Here is a 25,596-nt window from a genome sequence, read left to right as displayed (position 1 = left end):
CTCTATGATGTTGGTGAACCTCATGTGATCAGTTGGCCTTAAGAGAACAAAGACTGACCTCTCCCTAGCAAGAAGGAATTCTGTCAGCAGACTGCCACTAGACTCACTTGCAGCTCTTTCTTGAGTCTCCAGCCTGCTGGCCACCTCCATCAAATTTTGGGCTAGCCAAGCCTCCCCAGTCACATGCGCCAATTCCTTCAACTAAATCTCTCTATATACTTATACACATGCTATTGGTTCTACTTGTCTAGAGAAGCCTGAAAAACACATGCACAAAAATAAAAAATTGATCCTTACCCTAGCTGGTTTGTCTCAGTGGATAACATTGGCCTGCGGACTGGAGGGTTCCAGGTTTGATTCTAGTCAAGGGCATTTGCTCGGGTTGTGGGCTCCATTTCCAGTGGGGAGCATGCATTCCTGCCTGATCGCCCCTAATCGCCTCTGCCTGCCTGCCTGATCGCCCATAACCACTCATCTGCCTGCCTGATTGCCCCTGCTTGTCTGCTTGTCTAATTGCCCTCTCCCTTCCTCTCTGAAAACAATAAAATTATTTTAAAAAGTTGATCAATTAAGCATCTATTTTAGATCTACTTTTATAACTGTAATTTATACATTATCTCCATATTACCATGTACTATGACTTCAGATTCACAAAGACTTCAGCAGGTTTTGGAGAGCTACATGTGTTTATTAATTTACTAGAGGCTCAGTGCATGAAATTTGTGCAGGAGTGGGGGGTCACTCAGCCCGGCCTGCACCCTCTCCCAATGCAGAACCCCTCCCAGGGAACAGGTCTAAACTGGCAGTCGGATATCCCTCTCACAATCCGGGTCTGCTGACTCCTAACCACTCTACCTACCTGCCTGATTGCCCCTAACCACCTCTGCCTGCCTGCCTGATCGCCCCTAACCACCTCTGCCTGCCTGCCTGCCTGATCGCCCCTAACCACCTCTGCTGTCTGCCTGATTGCCTCTATCTGCCTCTGCCAAACTACCTGACTGATTGCCACTAGCCGCTCTGCCTACCTGCCTGACAATTTTTATTAAAACATACCTGCCATCTTGATCACCCATAACTGCGCCCCTAACTTCCTCTGCCTGCCTTCCTGATTGCCCCTAACAGCCTCTGCCTGCCTGCCTGATTGCCCCTAACTGTCTGCCTGCCTGCCTGATCACCCCTAACCACTCGCCTGCCTGCCTGATCACCCCTAAATGCCTCTGCCTCAGCCCCCACCACCATAGCTTTGTCTGGAAGGATGTCCGGATGACATCCAGAAGGTCATTCGGCTGTCCGGTCTAAATTAGCATATTATGCTTTTATTATTATAAATGAAACCAGTTGGTAGAGGCATCTCATTCCTTTTCATTTTACTCGTGGCAAGATCAGTTCATGTGGACCTAGTCTATCGAAAAGGCAGATGGCTCCCGGACCCTGTAAGGAAAGACTATATAAAAAAGGGACAACGTAGCTCTGTAGTGAGAACATTTTCCTTCTAGCCTGGATTAAATATAGCAGCAAGAGCAGCTGGAATCAAGGGAATGAACAACTCTAGCACCCAGTAAGAGTCTTAGATGGAGTTTCTATTGTCAGGCAAAATGGCATGGCCTGAATTCACGTGAACTCACATTACAATAGATATATAAAAAGGAGCAAGAGAAAAATCATAACAGAGAGATATAACAGTAGAGCTGATTTTTTACAGCAGTTACCTCTGAAAAAGCTATGTGCACAGTCTATTGAGCATTGTGGCCAGAACTCCCAGCTTCAAGGTCTCCACGTCACAGATGGTTTATCAGGAGAAAAATGATAATGGCTTAAAACTGCATGGGTTTTTATTGTTAATGGGGGCATGGAAAGGAACAGACTGATATTCCACGAATAATGAAAACATCATTTTCATTGTTATACAGCACAAATTACAGATGAAACAAACTGCTCCCGTTAGCAGTTTCAACCATTGTTGAAATAAGAAGTTTTATGATTTTAAGGACAAAGGAAGGAGACCTGCCTCTTAGCCCCACAATTTCTAAGGCTACTTGATTAATGTCAACTGTCATTTCCAGGGAAAAGGAAAGAACATGATAACTTGGGAATTTTCTTCATGCCTCATGATGCATACAATCAACCATCTTCGGTGCTTTTTTGCTGCTAGGAGAAATATATCAGCTGAGACTATGAAGCAATTGGGCACATAAGTTACCTGGTGCCAAACGTATTTATAGTGACCATGCCTGAGATAGGAACACCCATGTATTTTTAAATAGGATATGCAGGGCTCACCTTTCTTCAAACTGATCATAGGCAGAATCTGTCCAGAATTAAGCAGAAAACTCTTTCACCAAACCCTAATGGGCTTGTGAATCCTTACACACCAAGAACACCCTTTGTCAGCAATCATGTGCTTAAAGAAGAAATAATTTCCCTTTCAAGAATAATCTGTCTCTCTTAATTTAAAGAAATCTAATCATTATATTTGTCTAAATATTCCTTACATGCTGGGTAGTGGAGTGGGGAGGAACAATAGATAGCTTCTTTTGAGTATCATTTGCACTGTCGGTAAAGGTCTGTTTCAGCTCTTTTGTCTATTTGAGCTCCTGAATGTCTTTTGCTTTTATGGAAATTATCACACACATTGTGATTAATGTGATTTTCCCTTATTTAGAATCCACAGATGTTTCATACCATCTTTATTAATGTACATCTTGATTTATGTCATACTTGATGTTTCAAAGCTAAAGAGGCCACTGCTAAAGGAACGGATATAACCATTTGTAACTCAGCCATGGTAAAGCAGCCTGGAATCTTTAGATACAAACATTTCCATTTCTTCCACAGTCTCTAGGAAGCATTGATACCATTGTAATTAACCTGGCTACTTATTAATAACAAGAAAGTAGCAAAGGGAATGCCAAACACTATTAGCAAGTCATTTGGGCAGCTTCACCAGGAAGCTACAACTTTACGCTCCCCAGGGGTCCAAACAGAGGGAAGACAGCTGCATGCCTAGTAAAGCTGAAGGAACTAGCAAAGGTACTTGTCTGTCAGTCACACCGGGGGAACAGGTCTTTGCCAGAACAGGCCATGGCCACTGCAAAAATACAGATGTGATCTTTTAAAAATATAAATCATATCATGCCACTTCTCTCCCCATCTAGGCTCACAAAAGTTGCTTTTAGTCTAATAGTTGGGTTACAATGATGCTTTGGGTCTCTACGTATCAATGAGCAACAAGTCCTTAAGATTTCTATGTATCTCCATTTATTCAGCATGTAGTTATTTGAGCAAATTGCCATGGGTGTCTTTTGTGAGGCATTGCCATGCTCCCCTCTAGATACATGGCATCTCCTAATGCATTCTGGATCTATAAACAGGCTCATGTCTTAGAAACTGGGCAAAGGATGTGCCCTCGGCCTCTTGCTCATGCAATCCTCATATATTTTTTTGTTATATAAATTAACCATTACCCTTGTCAATCACCCACTTATTCTGCCCTTATGGACACTGAGGTGAAAATGGGGGTACCTCTTACATCTCCTTCAAAGAAAAACCTGTCCCCCAGCTGCCGGGTGAAGTCGGTGTCCTTGAACATTGCTATTCAACACAGTAATTACCTCCATTCAACTTCATATACTTATGTGCTATTCCCTGGCTTCTGTTGTTTTGGAATCCTATTATCCCCATGGCTGTCAGTGAGCCCAGTTCACAATGGCACCTCCTACTTCAGCCCTGTGCCACGGCGGCAGCACCACTGGACTTCTGAGTGATGCAAGTACCTAGTATATACTAATATCTCATTAGTACATCATCAGTCTCTCCCATGGCACAGAGTCGCCTGGTGGGTTTTCCAGTCTTGCATAAGATATCTAGTCAGGCATGCATACTTCTCTGAGCTATTTTTATGTCTGGAGTGGCCTGTGAGGAGCCCTTCATTTCCAGAAGAGGATCTGTGTGGTTGATCATAACATCCCTTTATCACTTAGCTTATTATAATGCTAATAAGTATAAGGGAACAAAAACTGCCTCTCCAAAATATGCCACTTTGGCAAATTGATCATTTGAATAAAAGTTACTTGAGAAGAATCCGGTGCATGAAGGACCCTCTGACTGCCTTCTCTGTCTCCCTGAAGCAGGAAATGAATCTCCCCTGTGAAAGCCGCCCTCCCTGCACCAGGAGGTAAAGTGACATCCTTATTGTAAAGATAGGAAATTCAGGACCCAGACAGCTCAGGTTCTTCACTAACTAGTACCCAAGCCTCAGTTTCCTTGTCTTGTCAGTTCTTCACAAATTTATTGTTCGTCTAAAAAGTATAAAAGCTCCCTACTTTGGTCCTTTCTTTAGGTCCCATAGTAAATGAGGCCTCCATATGTTTGAAACTAAACTTAATTTTCCCCAATTATTCTGTCTCACATCAATTTAATTGTTAAACCGGCCAGAAGAACCCAGAAGGGCAGAATAAGACTTTTTTTCTTCTCTGACATAAGTGATAACATGAGTTGGGAGCCCAGGTAGGCAGTCTGATTCAGAATTCATGCCCTTTACCACTATTTAGGAACATCTGAGAAATAGCCACATAGAGACAGTTTCTGTTCTTTCATCCTGAAGTTAAATGAAGGGTTTTTGGGGGGAGGGCTAGAAGAGGCAGGGGTCATTCTTCACTAGTATATATCAATGCTTGTAAATCTAGGGGAGGGGAGAGGACAGGGATAGCTGGAAAAGGCTGCTGCAGATAATTCTAATAACCTTTGTTCATCACTAGAGTCGAGAATCCCTACTGTAGATGAAGAAGCAGCTGTCAAAGAAACATTCTTAAAATAAGCTTTGAGTATTGTTGATTTCCATCATGTGTTTAAATAAAGCTCATTTGTGCGGCAACCAGACACTTGACAAAAGTCCACAAAATAAATAACTGCTTGGCCTTTACAGGGAAGTGTTATTAAACATGTAATTAAACTGCCAAATGTGTCCTAAAATAAAACTTCTTTTCCCCCCTAGAATAGCTCATTTTTTTTTACTTTTTGCAACATGTTAGGGGTCTTATTAATAAAAAAAAAAAAAGTTTCAAGAGTGATTCAAGGATTGGTGCAGCCACTATGGAAGTTTGTAAAAAAATGAAAAATAGAACTTTCAGATGACCCAGCAATCCCAACTCTGGTATTGATCAAAAAAAATCCAAAACACTAGTTTAAAAAGATATATGCATCCCTAAGTTACTTGCAGCATTATTTATAATAACCAAGATATTGAGGCAACCTGTGTCTATCAACAGAGGATTAGAAAAAGAAGATGTGGTACATATATACAATAAAATATTACTCAGCCATAAAAAAATTGAAATCTTACCATCTGTGACACCATAGATGGATCTAAGAGGGTATTAAGCTAAGTGAAATAAGTCAGACAAAGACAAACTCTATGAAATTTCACTTACAAGTGGAATCTAAAAAACAAAATAAATGAACAAACAAAACAGAAATAGACTCATAGATACAGAGGTCAAACTGATGGTTGTCAGGTGGGAGGAGGATTGGGGGAGAGGGGTGAAAAGGTGAAAGGATTAAGGAGTACAAATGGGCAGTTACAAAATAGTCATGGGTATGTAAAGTACAGCATAAGGAATATAGTCGATAACATTGTAGTAACTATGGATGGTGCCAGGGAGGTGCTAGACTTATCAGTGAGATCACTTTGTAAGTTGTATAAATGTCTGACCACTATATCAAACACCTGAAATTAAATATTGGATGTCAACTGTACTTGAAAAAGAAAAGTGATTCAAGGAAATTGCTTCAATGCCAGAAAACAGGTCTTGTGAGGAAAATTTGTATTAAGACATAGTATTTTCCCACTAATTTCCTTTTATATTCTAAAGAGCAGTCACAAAATCATTGAAAACACTACTTTCCCAATGCTAAAATGATAAAACTACAGATTATGACTCAGAATGAGGAAATTTAAACTCAAGGAAAAACTTCCAACCTCCTGATTTATACCATTTTTTTTTATCAATTTTATTACTTTCTACCTTTTATAGTATTCATATTCTCCTCAGGGTCTTCAGTTTTTTAACCTGATCAACTTTCTATACCCATAGAAGAAAAATAATAATTATGAATAAGGAAACTAATAATAAATGCATACTTACTAGGCTTTGTGCTAGGCACTTTCCCACATAGAATCTCCAAACAACAGGTCAACCACATGTTATCTGTATTACTTTTTGTAATTCATTTTGGCTAATAGTGCTTTACAGTAGATTTGTCCTTTTAATCACCATTTGCTAAGTATTTCTAAATATACATCCCAGAACCAGGAGAGAGGCAATCTAAGATTAAACACTGATCATGGATAAGCCACAAAGTAAATAATCCATGAATGGATAGTAATATTTTCACGAAAAGTATAAGAACTATGTTATCTTATCTAATAATGGTGCTATAGTCACATTAAAATAATCCCTGATTTCATCCCAAATCCATATTAGATGCTTCAGCACCTGTACCTCCCCCTTCATAGCCTTTACTATATGATGGCTATGTAATTATTGCTTATTTACTTGCTCATATTGTATCTACAGTCTAGATTCTAGATTGTAAATACCTAGACATTTAGAGATCAAGAATGCCAACACTATTTCCAGTGCCAAGCATTACACCAACCACATAATAGGAACATAGATATTTATTGACTGAATGAAGAAACCAACTCTGAAATAATGTTTCATAGCTTGGGTTTTAGTGAGTGCTATACTATTTAAATATTACTTTACAAAATAATCTCAATTAATCAATGACATGTTTTTCTTGTACTAGTATTGACCCAAATCTAGAGTGTGATTTTTCTCTAATATTCAGGATTACTTTTCTTTTAAATCCAGAACAGAGAAAAATGATCTACCTTATGTCTCATAGATCATAGCTATAAAAATACTGAGAGGGGAAAACAGAATAAAGAGAGAGCCTGGTAGTCATAAAACAAAAGTTCTATGCCTTATTTTTTTAAAAAAGATCAATAAATTTCCTTAAGTTTTCTTGATGTTTTTCTAGGCCTTCATATCCAAACTCCCCACCAATTACAAAAAGATTGACTTAACACAGTCCCTGGCATTGAGCCAAATGCAAAGGCCTTTCCGACCTCAGTATTTGAACACTCTGGCCTGTAAGGACACTTCTCTCCCAGCACTCACACGATTGCCTCCTTTCCAGTCTTCAGGTTTCAGCTTAAATGTGTCTCCTCAACGAGGCCCTTTCTGAATATTCTCTCTCAGTAGGTCCCCCATTGTTTTATTTTTTCTTCAAAGTATATAATATTATATATCATTACCAGTGCACTAACGTTTGTATTTGTTTACGATCTCTTTTTCCCTTAGAGCCAGCTATTCTGTGATGACAGAGGCCATGTTTGTCGTATTTACTTTTGGATCTCTAACACCCAGTGCAGTGCCCAATACACAGTAGGCACGCAAAAAAAAAAAAAATAGTCTCTAATCAAAAATGATTAATGATTAAAGACTACATTTAGTATCATTTGGATTCTATTCATTTCTCTGTGATTCTGTGCATTTTTTATTTTAGTTTTCATTGTAATATATTGCCCTTGCTGGTTTACATCTTCATATTCATAGAACAATATAAACTAATGTCAATACAGGAGGTCCTCAGGTTACATCGGGGAGATCTGTTCCTACAGCGAGAGGTAATGAGATTTTCTCTGTAAGTCGGAACCCACCTTCAGAAGCACCGACGTCACTCACATGGAGCGCATACACAGCAGTGATGAAGTGAAACAGTAAAAAAAGTTTAAAAGAAAGAGAACAATTCCTGACCTTTTCCTGTGGCAAATAAATAATAAAAAACATAAAGCACATATGTACATGCGTCGGGATGACGGAACTTTTTTTTATATAAATAAATGGGAGATAGCGACTTAACCATGAAACAACGTACGTTGAGTCCGACATAACCCGAGGACTGTCTGTAGTGATGATAATATTGTGATACAAAAGATACTGAAAACTTTTTAAGATGAAAATGATGTTTCATGCAATATTAACATTAGTATGTGCTAATGTGCTCAAAACTGGAAAAGCTGATCATTCACATCTGTACTTCTCTAGTAACTAAGACCCTATTATCAATGTCTTTCTCAGAAAAAGTTTTGATCCTGTTACTTATGGTTAGACAACAAACCACCTCAAAACCTAGCAGCTTAAGAGAGCATTTATCTTGCTCACAACCACATTGTGAGCACAGTTAGACCAGGACTGCTTGTTTCTGTGCTACTCAGTGTCAGCCTAGAGCAGGGGTGGGCAAACTGTTTGACTCGAGGGCCACAATGGGTTCTTAAACTGGACCCGGAGGGCCGGAACAAAAGCATGGGTGGAGTGTTTGTGTGAACTAATACAAATTCAAAGTAAACATCATTACATAAAAGGGTACGGTCTTTTTTTGTTTGTTTGTTTAGTTTTATTCATTTCAAACAGGCCGAATCCGGCCCGCGGGCCGTAGTTTGCCCACGGCTGGCCTAGTGGCTTAAAGTTGGGTCTGGAACCACCTGATGACTTGTTCGTTTGCATATCTGCCACCTGGGCTGAGCAGACTCAAATACAGCTCAGGGCTGGAGGCCCTGGAGCCCCTCACGCATCTCTCTCTAACAGGGAGTAATTTCCATGTGGCCTCTCCAGCATGATGTCTTCAGCATGGCTGGTCTTCTTACACTCCAGTTTAGCTGTATTATTGGCATAAATAGCTCTCCTAATCCTAACATATTCAGGTAAAATAACAGCTTGCCTCAACTAACAGCAATTTCTAGAAATAGCCAATGGGCTTCCCCCCCAAAAAAGATAAAAAGCAAGTTCATAATTTTCCAAGGGCTCTATAAACTATGGAGGCAAACCCAGGTTACTTTCAGGCAATGCCTAGAAGTCGAACAATTCTATGTATAACATTATGTGGAGTAGACACCTTGTGATCACTATTAGGGGAAGGGGAGAAAAGTGCATCCAAGCAGTCATTCTCACCTATTTTAGTCTTCCTTCTAAATTTTAAAGAAAACAACTTTACCTCTGTGAGAGGAATTTTCCTCTAGTGCAGCGGTTCTCAACCTGTGGGTCGCGACCCCTTTGGGGGTCAAACGACCCTTTTACAGGGGTCAGCTAAGACCATCAGAAAACACATATATAATTACATATTGTTTTTGTGATTAATCACTATGCTTTAGTTATGTTCAATTTGTAACAATGAAATTGGGGGTCACCGCAACATGAGGAACTGTATTAAAGGGTTGCGGCACTAGGAAGGTTGAGAACCACTGCTCTAGTATCTCCAGTCCATTTACAGATGAGCTGAAAAAAATGAATTACACATGTTTTAAATTTCTCCCGGTTTTTGAAAAGAGAAACATTTGGTGAAATCTGCTTCTCCGCCCTCCCCCCAGCACACCCACTTCCATGATTGATTCCTTATCCGGTTCACTCAGACTTCACGGCAGCTCTGGCATCACTGGAGCACTCCAGGCGCACCTACAGTTCCTTCTCCGGGTTCTGTGCGAAGGGAGAGCAGCAGGAAAAGTTGTCCTCCTGTCTGAAGAGCCTTGCTCTCCTCACATGCTTTTCCACCTACCCAGGGCCTCCATCTTCTTCGTTTGGGGAACCATTTCCCAAGCCTGCCGTTTAGGGCGGAGGGGGTGGGAGGAGGGGCCTGGATTCTGTGAACAGCTGGGGCCCATCACTTCTCATTGCAGGTCTTGGGGAGATGTGGTTGACAGAGTGATGCACAGAGCCTGTCCCAGTTAATGACTTCACCATTCTCCATCATTATCCCCATCATTAGGAAATTAGGAGGACAGAAGGTATTTACTGTAAACCTGCCACCTCCCAAGGAGAGATAAATAGAAACTGATAAATGGGCTCTTCTGGTGCTGTTCGTCTATTAACCTTCTGCTTCCCAGCTCCGGCATATGCATGCCATCCTGCCATTAATATCCAGTAATTGGCATGGCAGCGGGCAATGCAATCATACCTTTACTGTGAGCATTCCCTCCGTGCGGTGTGCCTGCGCAAGCATACAATTACGTTTATAATGAAGCTTTGCTAAACAGTCCGGTTGAAAGACATTAGGCAGTTGTTCCCCAGCCATAACGCCAGCCTCCCACAGTCAGTCAGAGCTTAACTCTTCAATAGCCTGGGCACAGGCTACCTGCCACTGCTAATCTCTCTGCTAGCTTTGCCTTCATTCCAATCCATTCCTTAAAGGTATAATCTTGGTTTTTGTTTTGTTTTCAGCACCTTTTCTTTTTTATCTCTGTCTTCCATGGGAGCAAAGGCATAGCCAGACTATGAATGAATGGGAAGGGCCTAATCTGGTTGAGTGCCTGGGACGAGGCTGGAATGGAGCTCAGTTCATGTTGTGGCCACCAGTGACCACCTGGAGGCGTGCCCCTCATTTGTTTCCAGTTGATAGCCAAGCTGTTTAGCGGCTTTTCCCAAGGAGATTTTGTGTTCTTTAGTGCAATCCTAGATGATAAGGGAGAGGTAGGATGTATTTCATCAAACTTGTTGTTGGTATAATAACAAAGCAGAAAGGAGAGTAATAACCTTGGTGCCTTGTGTTAGGAGGACATGGCCCTCAGTGTTCGTCTACGCACAACTCTCAGGCATCTTGAAGGAACGAGTCCCAGGAGGCCCCGAAAGAGGTTGCAGGAAACTGAGGTCCGCAAAGAGCTGCCCCGATCTGTCCTCCATCTGCTCCCACTGTGGCTGCAAAATGAACATTTGGTCTCTGCTTCCCTGACCTATTTCTTCCCAAGTTACATTCCAATGTTTACTACGAAGACTTTACAACAGTGACTGCAGTGGGCAGACTGTTTCACAGGACAAGACATGAAAAGCAAAGATGAGTTATCTACCAAAAGCATAGGGCAGATTCTAGCAAACAAATCAAGCTGGTCTTAAGCAAGGCCCTGAGGGGTAAAAAAAAAAAAAAAAAATACAAGAGGGGGGTGAGGTTGGGGAGAGGTAATAACAGCAAAGAGATAAAAAGCAATAAAAAGACCAAAGGGAAGAAAATGACATGACAATCTTATTACTGGTGTTCAGGAACCATAGCCTCTCTGTCAGAAAAATACCAGATCACCCATTTGAGAACTTCATAAAACTAAATGATCAATAGATTATAGCTCCGGCCCTCCTTCCACACAGCATAAAACAAATAATAATACCTCCAATAAATATAACAAATAGGGCAGTCTTTCCCATTTCCTGCAGACCCCTGACTGAACATGCTACAGGATCTTTTCATTTCCTCTTCAGGACGATACTAGGCAGCTTGTCAGACTCCCAGTCAAGCACAGCCTCCCCAGCTGTCCTCCGAGCAGCCACCTTTAAATACAGAATCTGGGCGTCGCTGGGCAGCCTTGCACTCCTGGAGGCTTTCATTCTGCAGAAATACCTGGGGGCAAATGCTCAGCATTCTAGTAACCACACCTCTCCTCTCTAGAATAATGATAAATACTATTTGTCATGAGGGCCTGATCACAGGTTAAGAGATTGACGTGAATTCTGCCTCTTCTTCACCATTCCTAGCTTCTACCTGCCTTTATATTTTTACAAAGCCTTCACATGCTATAAACACTGTGCCATGGTACCTCTTCAATCCAGAGGAAGCTTAATGTAAATGTATTTTGCAATATTCTAGCTTTTTGGAACGTAACAATGACTCACCTTTTATTTATTTTAATTACATTTTATTTTAGAGAGAGAGAGGAAGGGAGAGGGAATGGGCTGCCTCCTGGATGACCCTTCCTTGGGAATGAGCCCACAACCTGGGCATGTTCCCTGACTGGGAATCACACCAGCAACCTCTCAGTGCATGGGACAATGCTCAACTAACTGAGGCACACCAGCTGAGTCACCTTTTAAATAAAATAAGATTAACTAGGGTATTTCATTTCCATGCCATGCCAGATGAATATTCTTATGATTCCAAGTCATCCCAATCAAGAAACAACCTCTTCTTCATTTGTCAATGCAGAAGATGCACAAAGGTGTTACAGGCTCTCACTAAAGGATTAGTTATATTCAAGGAGTATTTCACACGGTATAAAATAAGAATACAATATAAGACATATTACAATTCTGCCATCCCCACCACAAGGAATTTTTCTCTGACTTTTCTTCTTTTTTGTACTCACTTGTTAACATGAGTGCTGTAGATCTACTCTCTCAAGTGTATTCTTCTTTCCTCTTCCATTTAAGAAGTTTATCAATTCTAATTTCCAACATTAACAGCTGACAATTCTAATAAACCCAGCTTCTTATTAGGCTGAATCATTTAGCTCTCTGGGATTCAACGCTCACCTTTAAGATCATGCTCAGGCTCTCTTCACTTGGGATTCTCATTTGGGCAGGATACCACCTTCTCCCACCAACTAGCTTTTGTAAATACATGGGAGTGATTTCTAGTTATTAAAATGACAGGGGCCAAGTTCAGCAAGATGCCAGGATATTAGACTAATATACAAGAATCAGTTGTATTTCTAAATACTAACAATACACATCCTGAAGTAAAATAAGTAATTCCATTTATAATAGCATCAAAAAGAGTAAACACTTAGAAATAAATTTAACAAAAGAAGTGAAAGACATGCATACTAAAAACTACAAGACACCAATGAAGGAAATTAAAGAAGAACTAAGTAGAAAGGAAGATATTCCATGTTCATGGATTAAAAGAATCAATATTATTAAGATGGAAACACTCCTCAACCAGATTTACAGTTTCAACGCAATCCCTATCAACATCCCAACCTCCTGTTTTTCAGACATGAATATATTGTCCCTAAAATCCATATGGAAACACAAGGAACTCAAGATAGCCAGAAACAACCTTAAAAAAAAATTGGAGGACTTATACTTCCTGATTTCAAAACTTACTACAAAGCCACAGTAATCAAGAGAGTGTGCTACTGGCATAAGGATAGTTCTATAGATCAATGAAATAGGATTAGATCCAGAAATAACCCTTAACAGATTTTTAAATTGATTTTTAGAGAGAGAGGAGGGGGAGGGGAGAGAGAGAGAGAGAGAGAGAGAGAGATCAATCTGTTGTTTCACTTATTTATGCATTCATTGCTCACTTCTTGTATGTGCCCTGACTGGGGACTGAACCTGCAACCTTGGCTTCGTGGGACAATGCTCTAATCAACTGAGCTACCCAGCCAGGGCCAACCCCTAAAAAGTTTTTAACAAGGGTGTCAGGACTATTAAATGGGAAAAAATAGTCTATTCAACAAATGATAGTGGGACAACTAGATATCCACAGGCGAAAGAATGAAGTTAGATGATTACCTCACAAATATAAAAAAAATAAAACAGAAAAACTCAACTGGATCATAGAATCAAACGTAAGTGCTAAAAGTATAACACTCTTAGAAGAAAACATAAGGATAAATCGTTGAAACCTTGGATTAAACAATTTCTTAAATATGACACCAAGCAAAAAAGAAATATTTATGAATCAGATTTCATCAAAATAAAAAATGTTTATACTTCATGGATACCATCAAGAAAGTAACCTTGATAAAACCCACAGAATAGGGGGAAATATTTGCAAGTTATGTATCTGATAAGTGGGCTTGAAGTCACACTATACAGTGAACTCTCACAGCTCAACAGTTTAACAAAAGGAAAGAAAGACAAATAATTAGCCCAATTAAAGAATGGATAAAAGATTTGAACGTTTTTCCAAAGAAGATACAGTCAGTAAGCACATAAAAATGTTTAAAATCATTAGTCATTAGGAAAAATAGACGTCAAACCCATAATTAGATACCATTTCACATGCACGAGGCCGGCTTTAATAAAAAAAAAATAGGTACTAACAAATGCTAGTGAGGATGTAGAGAAAGTGGAACCCCATGCATCGTTAATGGTGTAAAATGGTGCAGCCGTTGTGGAAAAATGACAGTAACTCAAAAAGTTAAACATAGAGTTACCATAGGACCCAGCAATTCTTACTAAGTATATACTAAGGAATTGAAACCATAAGTCGACAGAAATATTTGTACACAAATGTACACAACAACTTTATTCCTAAAACTAAAAAGTAAAAACTATCCAAATGTCCATCAATTGACAATGGATAAACAAAATGTGGTATATCCATACAATGGATTAATATTTGGCAGTAAAAAGGAATAAAATACTGATACATACTACAATATGAATAACCTTGAAAACATTATGCAAAGTTAAATAAACCAGTCACAAAGACCACATATTATATGGTGCCATTTACATGAAACACCTAGAAAAGACAACTCTGTAGAGATAGAAAGTAGATTAGTGGTGTCCAGGGAATGGAGGGTGGGGAATGGGGGTGATAAAAATGTTCTGGAAGTAGATAGTGGTAATGGTTGAATGACTTTTGAATATACTCTGTATACCATAAAATAATTATCTACTGCAAAAGGGTGTTGTTTATGGCGTGTGAATTATATCTCAATGAAGTTTTTGTTTTTAATGATACAAACATACTACTAGCAATTTAGGCAGGGACCAAGTATACTAGACATTTTGAAATATCATGAGTCCTGTTCAACAGACATTTCAAAATGAAACACAACTGTCATTTTTTTCTGAGTTAAATTCTGTTTTTTTCCTCATTGTCACAGTTGTAAAAAATCAGTGCTCTATGATAGAAAAGGCACCAATGAAGAAATGGGAAGATTTGGATACTAGTCTGAACTCAATTACCAGAAATTCAGGCAAGTCATTTCACTTCCCTGAGCTCTTTTCATCATCTAGTACAGCGGTTTTCAACCTGTGGGTCATGACCCCTTTGGTGGTCAAACGACCCTTTCACAGGGGTCACCTAAGACCATCCTGCATATCAGATATTTACATTATGATTTATAACAGTAGCAACATTACAGTTATGAAGTAGCAACGAAAATAATTTTATGGTTGGGGGTCACCACAACATGAGGAACTGTATTAAAGGGTCGCAGCATTAGGAAGGTTGAGAACCACTGTTCTAGAGGGTTTTGAAAGTTCCAGGTGACCTTTATCAATTCCACTGAAGAAAGACAGTCATTTGGGAAGTGTCTACGGAAATAATACTTGCACTGACTCACCTGCCTCCTAACTGTCCTCTAAAGCTGAGAAAGGAATATAATGGTCTCTAAAAGTCTATGCAATCAGAATACAAAAGCAGGTGTTCACACAGCTTAAGGACAGCCAGATCTCAGAAAACTAGGTATAGGTGGAGTTTATGTTTATCTTTGGCACAGCTGGCTCTCTATTTTAAGCACGCTGCATATTTTAATGGTGGAAGTGCAGGCACTGAGGAGAGAGTGAATGTGACATTTGGGAAATAGGCTTAACCCAGAACACCTGAAAGTAGTATGTTTGTAACCATTTACTTTGCCATAAGTAAAACAAGTCCAGGTACCTTGCAGAAAGCTGAAGGCATGAGTTTCGTCATCAGCCAGAGACACTAAATTCTCATTCTTAAAATACAGTCAATTCTGTGACTGACTATCCAGGTGTATATTATTCAGAGCTTTTCATTTTCTATCTGGCAACGTGAGTTTTTGCCATTTCACAGCTCATTCGCACCTCCACCAGCTTTGCTACACTCATTACTGTCTCTGGCAAAGTATTTCCGGAGAGAAGCAGTTGATGCAAATGAGAATTTTAGATTTTCCACGCTCTCCCTTTCAGTCATGACCATGGATAATCAAGAACTGACTGTGCAAAGAGCAGAGAATGCAATTCGGCATTAGGTAAGGCAAGCTTCACACATAAACTCAGTAGGAATGCCTTAGAGGGAGTGTCAAGTAAAGAGGAGTAACTGTGAAATGAGATGCTATTTTCTTGTTAATGTTTCCTGATGCTTTCTGATGTCTTAAGATAAACGATTTTTAAAAAATTATAACCCATTTCACAGTGGAGAAACACATTTATTGAGTTGCAATACCCAAAGGATATGTGGTGATTTTAGTAGAGCTGCCAGGAATTAATCCATTCAAAAAGTATGTAATTAAAGCTTGGTAAGTTCCAGATATATTTCCAGGTAGGCACTGAGGATGTAAAGATAGTAAGACGGAGCTCCTGTTTACATTTTGGGAAGAGGCAGTTCAGCAAGTAAATTGTTCTAGTTTAACTTGGCTAATTCTATGATAAGGAAATCCCCAGAGTGCTAGGAGAAGACAGAGGGACATTTATCCACATCTGGAAGGTCAGAAAAGTCATTTTGTAGGAAGTAATACCTGAGTTAAGTAGTAAGGAATGATGAGGAGTTAGACAGTTTAAGAAAAGGGAAGGGTAATTTTAGACAAAAATACTATGAGCAGAAACATTAAGAATTAGGAGAATCTGTTGTTTAAGAACAATCATAAGCAGTTCCATGTCTTTTTAAAAAAATCTTTATTGTTGAAAGTATTATATATGCCCCCCTTTTTTCCCATTGACCCCTTCTAGGCCATCCCTCCCTCCATGCTCCACCCATCCCTTCGTTGTTTGGGTCCATATCTTTGATTCTAAAGTGTGAATTATTTTCTCAATCTGACAATGAGAAAGGAGAAATAAGTCAGTCATGGAATTACCTTAATTACCCTGGCTAAGAAGCTTGCATTTCAGCCTGACCCAGTAAATGAGAAGACAAATTCTAACTGTAAGTGGCTGATTACAATGGTGTTTTAAATTTATCAGTCCAGAGAGATAATCTGGGTAGATTTGAGTAGCAGAGAAGATGATCTAAAGATGGGAAATCTGTTGAAACTATTAAGAAAGCTAACGTGCGAAGATTTTAGCTAAACAAAGAAAGTTCAGGTGAGGAGAAAGGGAAAGCCTTGAGAAACAGTAAGAAGACAAATTGTCAGGATTGTTGAATATCTGAGGATCACAGGAGTGGCAAAGGAAAGACTGTAATCATTTCTAGGATTTTCCAGACAGGAAACAGAATAAGGATTAAATGGAGGACATTGTGTATTTGATGAATTCAGTATGGCCATGTTGAGACCATGCAAAGAGAGAGAAGCATGCTTTTTAAATTAAAGTGAAATCCAGGTTAAAGTAGAGCTGGATATGTATGTGTGTGTGTGTGTGTGTGTGTATATACACACACACACACACACATACACGGTGCCCCCAAAAAATGTATACACACTTTAACAGCTGACAGTTCAATTTTGAAAATGAAATATATTTTAATAAACATTGCCTTTATAATTATTCAAAGTGTGTATATACATATACATACACATACATACAGACACCTGGGAGTCATCAGCATAGTTCAAATTATGAGAGTTAAAGAAATTACCCAAGGAAACAGCATTAGACATTGGTTCTCAACTCTAGACACATATTAGAATCAATTGAAAAGATACTTATGCCCAAGCATCACCTCAGGCTACTTAAATCATAATATACATAGGCGTGGCAGTGTCTGGAATTACTGCATAAGTGATGAGCCCGAGTGTAGGCCCGTGAGGAAAACCAAAAAAAAAGTAGTCAGAAGCACATGAAGAGAATTGGAAGAAAGATAATCTGCCACTACTTTAATATTTCCAATGTTATTTACTAGAACAGAATGAATATGGCATACGCATTGCTTTAAAATACTGTGATATACTACCATTTTGGAAATCCTTGACCACCACCACAATAGTATCCCACTTCAAGAGTTCAAGTTCTAGTTTACCAACATAGAATTAATTATTTGACTATGAATGTATGTGTGTGTGTGTTTGCAAAAGTTTCGTTGCCTTTAAAATATTGTGAACTAGCCCTAGTTGGTTTGGCTCAGCATATAGAGCACTGGCCTGCAGACTGAAGGGTCCTCAATTCAATTCTGGTCAAAGGCACATGCCCGGGTTGCAGGATTGATCCCCAGTCTGGGGCATGCAGGAGGCAGCCAATCAATGATTTCCTCTCATCATTGATGTTTCTGTCTCTCTCTCTCCCTCTTTCTTCCTCTCTGAAATCAATAAAAATATAAAATAAATAAAAATAAAATAAATAAAATATTATTTTAACTAATCAGATATATTCAATAATTACAAGAATTCCAAAATAAATCAAAGTCCTTTGCAAAACAAAAAAAATTTCTTCTTGAGGATTTATCTGTCTAACTATTTTATTTTTTCTTTGTGTTTTTCCATAAGGGCTGTTAGTTGGGAGATGGGATGGAACTTGAATGCATTACACATTAAAATTTAAAAGTTAATGTACATATTTATACCTATATTTATAATAACATACCAAGTATACATGGCATGTTGTTCCCCAAAATTATATTATCATTTTATTGATAAAAGCAATATAAATACACTGCTTTTTGGATACAACTGAAAATGTGACTGTGACCTCTACAATGGTAATTTATGTATTAATTTCCAACCATATCAGAAACTGGCAGTGTCCATCAATTATAGCATTAGTTGCCCAGCATTTATAGCTGCTAAATGCAGAATTAGCGTATAAGCTACTGTCACTCACCTGAAATTTTACAGTTCTAATTAGTGAGCTAGTAAGGCTGTCAACAACTAAATGCCCAATGATTGGCCTGAAAAGATAGCACTTCCCAACCCTCCCCCAGACCCACTCATCCAGTTTTGTTATGTCGTTTCTTCCTAGTTCAGAAATCAAACTGTCGAAAGGAAACTCTTTACTTTGGTGTCTGGCAATATTCCTTAACAAGTAAGACAAACCTTGGACAGACAGACCCTCTGAGCCCACCTGCAGTCTATAGAAAAGTTGGTCATATGCCCTTTTACCTTTGTCTCTATGCCATTGGATTTTGCAAATTCTGATGTGCAAAATTTCTGTTCTCTCTTAAGAGAGCCTCTCCATTCAAAAAGGGGAAATAAAACAGAGTAAAAGAGACAATCATTAAATGAAAAAAAGCTATTATAGTGATAGGTTCTAGGAAAATAATTAAAATAGAGTTATGGGATTGAGAATGAATAGGAAGCTACGCTGGATTTGGTAGTGAGGAAAGGCCACTCTGATGCTATATGAGCTGAGTCTTTCTTTTAATCCAGGACTCTTTATCACATTGAATTCACTACTGATTTTCTCTATAAAAGATTTTGAAAATAAGACTTTGAAGAAGTGTAGAATTTGTACTTCTTAAATACATGCCTTCTTCACTCTCATATCTATGCCTTATTAAATGTTATCTTAGTTGCATATAGGGAGCCAGCAAAAGTAGGTTTACAGTTGTAAATATATGAAACACAGTTTATTCTTGTATTATTATTTACTAGAGGCCTGGTGCACGGACACCAGTGCGGTCCCTTGGCCTGGCCTGTGCCCTCTGACAATTCGGGACCCCTCAGGGGATGTCAGACTGCTAGTTTTGGCCCCATCCCCACAGGCTAGGTAGAGGGACCCCAAAGGTGCACGAATCTGTGCACTGGGCCTCTAGAATGCATATAAGATCTTTGGTTAATCTCTTCCCTTTCCCCTCCCTCCCCATTTCCCTCTGAGATTCATCAGTCTTTTCCATGTTTCCATGCCTGCGCATTGAGCGTCTGCCCCTGATGGTCAGTGTGCGTCATAGCTACTGGTTGAACAGTTGAATAGTTACTTAGGCTATATATATATATGCTAATAAAGAGCTAATATGCTAATGGTCAATACAGTCCTAACCGGTAATGACCAGGTCATTAGCATATTAGCTGGGGCGTTGCTCAGGAGGGCATGGAAGCGGAGAGGCGCCCGGAGGGAGGGGGACTATCCCGTGTGGGGGAGGGCAGGGGTGAGAGTGCATATCGCCATCCTCACCAATCCTTCCCTGCCCACCACTCGCACTCTGAGTGCCTCCTGGCCCACCTGACAGGGGAAGGAGCACAGGGCAGCAGGCGGGAGGCTTCCATGCTCTCCTCTAGCACCATGATGGGGTGGAGCCGCAGCGTTGCTCCAGAGACGCCTATGAAGCAGGGAGGCACCCAGAGAAGGCAGGACCAGCCCGAGGCGACTCGAGGGACTGAGAGCGGGGCTTGAAGCGGCCAGAGAAGGCCAGAGGGTTTGGGGTCTGGGCCAGGCCCGACCCCACGCAGAGCTCGGACAGGTTCGGGTGACAAGGCAGGGCGGCGCCACACTATTTCATATTGTGCGCTGGGCTCCTAATATATAAGTAGATACAGCCACTTTAGAAGTCAATGTGACACTTTCTTACAAAATTAAACATAGTTTTACTATACAATCCAACAATCCCTCCCAGATATTTACTCATCTGAAATGTTATGCCCACACAAAAACCTGCACATGAATGTTTATAGCTTTAACCAACACTAGAAAACAACCCAAATATACTTCAATAGGTGAATGCTTAAAAAACACACAAAAAAACTGTAACACATCCTTACAACTGAATATTATTTAACAGAAAAAAATGAGCTATCAAATAACAAAAAGATATGAATAACTTTTAAATGCCTATTGCAAAGTGAAAAAAGTCAGTTTGAAAAAGCTATCTACTATGTAATTCCAATTATAATTACATGACATTCTGGTAAAATAAAAACTATTGAGACAACACAAAGATCAGGGTTTGGGAGAGAGCGGATGAAGAGGGGAAGCACAGGGTATATGTCAGGGCAGTGAAACTATTCCGTTTGACACATGGTGGATACATGACCATTTGTCAAAATCATAGAACTTGGCAGCACAGAGTGAAACTTAATGTAGTCAATTTAAAAAAAAAAATCATGTAGGAGGTCTGGGAATTCTGACTTCTGAAACTAAGTGCTACAACTTCCACTGGATTCTGCCTGGACACTCACTTTTGGAGCCCTGCGTCCTGACACATACAGTCTCTAACTCTGAGACAGCCACATTGTGAGGAAGCTCAGGTGACATGGAGAGGGCGGCTTGCTAGTCAGCAGCCCTAGTTGACATCCCAGACATCAACCAGTATCAACTGCCAGGCATTTGAATGAAGATGCCTCTAGACAATTTCAGCTCCTGGCCATCATGTTACCACTATATCAAGACTTCCCATGTCAGAAGGGAAGGGGGGTGGGGGCCGGGTGAAAAAGGTAAAGGAATTGAGCAAAGGGGAATGGGAGGAGTAGAAGAGGGTAAAGGGAGGATAAATGGTAATGACGGGAGATTTGACTTGGGATGGTCAACACACAATACAATATACAGATGATGTATTATACAATTGTACACCTGAGAACAATATGATTTTTTTAACCAATGTCAACCCAATAAATTCAATTTTAAAAAAGACTTCTCAAATAAAGTCTCAGACATGGTGGAGCAGAGATTAAAAAAAAAAATCCTGCTATGTTTGTCCAAATTTCCAACCCATGGAATTCATAAACTTCATAAAATGATTATTTTAGGCTACCGAATTTGGGGGCAATGAGTTACAAAGGCATAGCAAATACCACAACTAGGAATAAATTTACAAGAAATGTACCAGATCTATAGCAAGTGCTCCTAGAAGACACAGACAGAGATTTAAACAAGGACAGAATACACTGTGTGGGGATGGAGCATATGACCTCTGATTTCTAATCCTGGTTCTGTCACGTACTTTCTGTGGGAATGTGAGCAAATTATTAAACCCTCTCCACCACTCAGTCTCCTCATCAATTAAATGGGAATAATAAAAATACCAATCCACAGGGCTAGTATAAGAATAAACACTTAGACTAGTGTCTGCCATGTAGTAAACACAATACATGTTTTGTTGTTCTAGTTGTTAACATTCTTATTTCATAAGGTGTCAGATCTCCCTCAATTAATTTATAAATCTAACATGACCTGAATTAAAATTCTAACAAGATTTATTTTCAAATCAGATGAGTGACAACAGCTGTATTACAAAAGCCTTCATAATTAAAATAATAGGACTTCATTTAATGCTACTAAAACTGATAATGTCATTTACGTAAATTTTCAAAACAGCCAAAGCAAATAGTATATACTGTTTGGGGACAGATGCATATGTAGTAAAATCATAAACCATGATGGTGATTATTTACACCAACATCACACTAGTGAAGTTGTATCTGGAGAGAAGAGAAAGAGAAATGGATGGGGAGGGGGTCTTAACACTATCTAATGTTATATGGCTTTAAAAACAGAAATCTGTGGCAGTTTTAGCAAAATGTTGATATCTGTTTCATCAAGGTTGTGGGCTTAGAGGTATATTATTTAATAAATGTTATCTTTATTTCATAATTGAAAATATTTCATAATGTAAAGTAAATTGCCTCTCCATATTAACAAATTATTTGTGAAAATTTAGTATTTTTACTATGTCTTTACTGAATACACAAAATCTCAAAACCCCATAGTCTATTGCTAGAATCAATTTTCATTGTTCCCTATTTATATCATAAAGTTAGAGGTTGGTGTGTGTGTGTGTGTGTGTGTGTGTGTGTGTGTTGGGGGGCTGTAATCTAGAAACACAGGACACTTTAAACAGACACTGGGGGGCGGGGGTGGTGAGGACATGTGCCAGGGGGTAGGGGAGGTCCGGGGGAGGTCAATGGGGGAAAAAGGAGACATATGTACTACTATTTGTAATACTTTAAACAATTGAAAAAAGCTAAACTTAAAAAAAAGAAAAGTAAATTACAGAAAATTCTAAGGATTGTGTCTTAGAGAAATACCCCTCGTCGACTTCCAAATCTTAGATTAAAAGTAAATAAATTTTCAAACATATAATGTTGCCATCTATGAATTTATAACCAAACTAAATTATGACTTTATGGGTAAATGTGGGAGGGTCCTGTCATAAGTGGCAGGAATGTGGCTCCCCACCTGATGACAAAAGAACCCTCAGGAACATATTGGAGTTAACGTCACTGTTAGCACTGTCAGTCAATATTTAATTACTGATACTCAGTAATTACGTTAAATAGTAGAATGTAGATCTGGAGCAGATCATTGAAGCTGTTTAAGTATACAAACAAGAAAATATATCCAGAGAGTAGAACTCTATGTCTAAGCTCCCCGTGTACTACAAAGCCGGTCTGTTTGCTTTATGTCTTCCCGTAGGGAAGGTAAAATGCCTACCAGGGCCAGGTCAGTTTAGGCCTCTACTACAAAACTAAAAACAGGACAGAGCAACGAAACAAAAGGGTCCTTAAGATGCAGTGTACCGATTAGGTCTTATGCCACATAATGCTACTTTAACAAATGTATACATCCCCATGACAGTTCATTCAATCTTCAAAATAATCCTATGCAGTTTGTGCCAGTGGTATTAACATTACAAGGTAATAGGTCATAGTGCTTAGCTATACTAAAATATCAAAAGATTTCAAATTATGATTAATAATCTCATTTCCTCAGAATAAGTATAAGCACTGTATTTTTAAAATTATGTACTTACGAAAAATTATAAATTTGTCCTCTTAGACAGGAAGTTTGTAGCTCTTGTAACTATCAACAACAACAACAAAATACTCAAGACTTACCACTCTAAAAGTACCTAAAGTCAGATGGAAAATTGTGAAGCATTTTCACTATTCTAGGTATCCTGCAGTATCAAGCAAAAGAACACAATTTTTAATCAACATGGAAAATATAATCATATTACCCAACCCACATAATTAGGGATCCCACTGCCCGCAACGTTAAGCGATAGGTTTGCTTATTTTCTGTTCTTTGTTTCTCCTCTCCTGTGGTCAGCAACTTCGCTTTCAGGTCCACAGTTCTTTTCTTTCCAGCAAATCTATGATATTAATGCCTTCTAAGGAAAAGGATTGTTCCCATATTTCAGGAAGTTCAAGGTAATAGAGGAAGATGTAGGCCAAGGAATTTTCATTTTGAACAAGACCTTCCAGTTTCAATTTTACAAAAAGCATATAATTCAGATCAATCCAAGGCTTTAGAAACCATAATTTCATCTTTTTTTAAAAGTTATACTTATTTCTCTTAATCAAATACATGGGATTAGGATGAAACAGTTGATCACTTGATTTGTTGCCCCCTGGGGAGGTACCTAAATGATTAAAATACTTAAATCTTAAATGTACTGACTTCATGTTAATAAAAGGTTTTCTCAGTGATCTGATGATGATACTTTGGGAGAGACCATCTGCCATTTAAAGTACCATTGCCAAGAGCAGAGAGCTGGTACATTAAATGTGTGCTCTACAATAAATGCCTTTTTCTCAGCTCCATTTCCTCAGTGGATGCTTTTAGGGAGCGGTGCAGAACCCAGTGCAACGCAGCAGGACCCCTGTCCAAGGTTCACATGGAAGCAAAAGTTTCCAGACAAGCAGATGAGAGGTCGGAGGTGACGCAGCTGGCCAGCTCTCCGGAGCTGAGTGAAGGCTCGCCCCTGCCAGCAGCAGGGCTGCCTGGCCCGTTTGCCTCCCTGGCAGGCAGAGGGCCTTCCAGCATGGATGTAAAAATGGGAAGACATAAGTAAGGGAGGGAACAGGGAGAGGTGTATTAACTCACAGGGAAAAGAGCTCCGAAGGAAAAGGGCCAAACAAATGCCTCATGTCTGATGGAATATTTCTCTGAAACAAGCACTTCTTAATCCTCTACTGCAGATTATGGCAACTCTAGCTTCACAGCTACCGGCTCAACATTCATTTCAGACTAATACTCACTGGAAAGAAGAAAACAGAAAACATCACTAAAATTTATCAATGACATGAATTTTGTTATTAATTTATTGCAGATACACATGTTATTACCACAGAAATATAATGCATCACTGCTTGGATGCCCCTTTCTTACCTAGGATCTACTCTTTGATCAATATTCTTCACATTTACTCTTAATTACCACTATTTCAAGTTCATGGGGTTGAAGTTGAATCCCCATTAGTGTAGTTGCATTAGATTGCCAGACTACATTAATTTAAAATATCCAGGGAAAAATAATACCACTGTAAAATTAACAGCCAAAAAAAGTTAAAACCAGCCTAACGGAATAGTCAAGAGAAGTCCATTTTGTGTTCATAGCCATAATTATAATTGAAGCAGACTTTGCAAAGTTTCTAGTGTTAAATTTACCACTTGCATTTGGGAAATTGTGATTATCCTCAGGAAATTGGCATGGTAAGAGGGAGAAAGAAGAAGAGATGGAGAGAGATTTAAGAGCTGTGACACTAGTATTTATATATGACTTCCAAAGTATTAGACAAAAATAAATGTTTTGCCAAAAATATACTATCACAGTTCGTTTTTGCCTTATTTCATAATACTGCTAGATTTCTTTGTTTTCCCATATTCTTTCAACTTAATTATTGGTATCTTGAGTCTATCAAGCTTTGGGAGAAAAGCCACACTCCTCAATCATTTTGTGCATTTGTAATGACTAAATGGTATCACACTGTCAGAAGTTTACTCTGAGATGTCTTAATTCATTCAAAAGTTCTAAATAATTTAAACAACTTGATTATTGTCAGTAGGCTGAATTCAATCAGCCCTTGTGACTTGCTGGGGTCCAACCCCAGCAGGTCCAGGGGTCCCCAAAGGTGTGGACGGAGTCGGCGAAGAAGGAATGACACAGAGGCAGCGTTCAGTTGATCAGCATAGTTGGGTTTTCCAGCCAGGTTCTGTTGATCAGCATAGAGAGGTTCTCCTGCCATGTTCTATCAGATTCTGTA

The 25,596-nt window shown here is 39.2% G+C and overlaps 1 long non-coding RNA gene across 2 annotated transcripts in view; it reads right to left on the bottom strand.

The window, feature by feature from the left end:
* LOC107181565 overlaps positions 1 to 25,596 on the bottom strand; it is an 83,336-nt gene that overhangs the window by 42,127 nt on the left and 15,613 nt on the right. The window contains exon 4 of one of the 2 annotated variants that reach the window (XR_001512228.1): positions 22,528 to 22,537. The exons of the other annotated variant lie outside the window; for it this stretch is intronic. This is a non-coding gene — a long non-coding RNA (uncharacterized LOC107181565). Of the gene's footprint in view, positions 1 to 22,527; positions 22,538 to 25,596 lie in introns of those variants that run through there. 2 annotated transcript variants of the gene reach the window in all.

The sequence above is a fragment of the Myotis davidii genome, unplaced genomic scaffold, assembly GCF_000327345.1.
Source record: "Myotis davidii unplaced genomic scaffold, ASM32734v1 scaffold449, whole genome shotgun sequence".
In the NCBI taxonomy this organism is placed as follows: Eukaryota; Metazoa; Chordata; class Mammalia; order Chiroptera; family Vespertilionidae; genus Myotis; species Myotis davidii.
The sequence above is the reverse complement of the archived record's forward strand: the minus strand, read 5'-3'. Positions and strand labels throughout refer to the sequence as shown.